Genomic DNA, 1,762 nt, shown 5'->3' with positions numbered 1-1,762 from the left:
GTGGTAGTTATTTGACTTGATTGTTCACAAATACTTGACAGTAAAATCCTATTGCTGAAAACTACACATACTTTGCCTCTAGACTTGGATAAGAGTTGATACTGAAGTGGAAGCCTCCTCCCTGATGGCTGCCTTTTATAGCAGCACAAAGTGCTAGATAGACTGCTGAGAGATAAAAGACAGGGACAGTCTTACTCTATGCCATGAACGTTGCAAACTAATACAAGAATGCACCCAAAAAGATTTGTCCACAGAAAGCATTAATGATTTTGAGGTAACCAATAGCAGTTTGGTTGTATTCGTGGCCCACTTAAGAAGAGGGAACCCATGTATGATATTGTGAACCAGGTCATGAACCTGTGGCTTGACAGATCATAGACTCTGGGGGAGAATATTATCATTTTGCTAAATTGATATAATATCCGAATTACCTTTTAGAAGCTTGTACTTATGCTCATAGATTATTCCAGCTCCATAGATTATTCCCTGATCAGCCATTTCCCCCTTCCCTGGGGCCTTAAGTCTCCTGAGGATTAGTTGCTTCTTCTCCCACTGGGGCCAGTTCAGGCATGCCTCTGCTATATATATGTTGGGGTTCTCAGACCAGCCCATGTATGCTATCTGATTGGTGGCTCAGTATCTGAAATCTCCCAGGGGTCCTGGTTAGTTGAGATTGCTAGTCTTTCTATGGGCTTGCCCTATCCTTCAGCTTCTTCAATCCTTCCCCTGATTTAATGATAGGGGTTCCCGACTTCAGTCTGATGCTGGGTGTAAGTATTTGAGTCTGTCTCAGTCAGCTGGTGTTAGGGCCTCTCAGAGGACAGCTATGATATTCTCCTGTCTGTAAGCACACCATATAGCATCAGTAATAATATCAAGTCTTGGTGCCCCTAACCCCATGAGATGGAGACTTTATAGAGCTTCATTTTGAAGAATTCTCAAAGCCTTTGTATAATTTAGTTGAGACATGCCTGGCAAACCAGGAAGTCTAATAATTGCTTAAGGTGATTGTTTGTTTAGGACAACACCTAGATCAGATAAGTTTTGATCTGTAGAAATTGAGTTGCTAAATGTACCTTTTGTGTAACCATAAAGAGGCTCTACAAAAGTGTTTGGGGTTCAATCTTTGAGAGGCTGATTCCCTGCTGCTTGAGAAGGCTAAACTCATCCTGCAGTGTCTCTCTTCATTCAGCTAATTAACAAACCAAGCAAGCAAGCAAGCAAGCAAGCAAGCAAGCAAGCAAGCAAGCAAGCAAGCAATCAACTAATTAATCATCTCATGTAATGAAGAATCACAACAGTCTTCCAGTTGTGGACTTAAAAGTACTTCTCTTTGGGATAAAAATATCTCTTTCCAATTTATATACAGCCATTTCTCAGTACAGAGAAAAGTATGTTCATTGTTTGTAACCCAAAGCCATAGCTTTTAAATAACTGGAAGGCATGTGTCTGTTCAGCTTTCTTACAGACATCTGTTAGCAGCTTGTTCTACAATGTGTATTTTAGTACTGACTACAAAGAGTAGTAATGCTTATATACCTAAATTTTCTATTTTGTAAGCTAAAACCAAAGCATCATGTAAACTTTAGGGAGTCCAGGGAATCATAAGACTTGGATTCACCTCCCACAGATCAAACGGAATCCAGATAAGTATAAACCCATTTCCCTACCTACCTATGCTGAGGGTGTGATCCCTCTATCATTCCTGGAACTCCTCTCCTTCCCAAACTACCAGAAAGGTAAACCTGAGAGCTTGAAATGT

This window comes from Mastomys coucha, unplaced genomic scaffold, assembly GCF_008632895.1.
Source record: "Mastomys coucha isolate ucsf_1 unplaced genomic scaffold, UCSF_Mcou_1 pScaffold21, whole genome shotgun sequence".
Classification (NCBI taxonomy): Eukaryota; Metazoa; Chordata; class Mammalia; order Rodentia; family Muridae; genus Mastomys; species Mastomys coucha.
Note: the sequence above shows the minus strand (reverse complement) of the source record.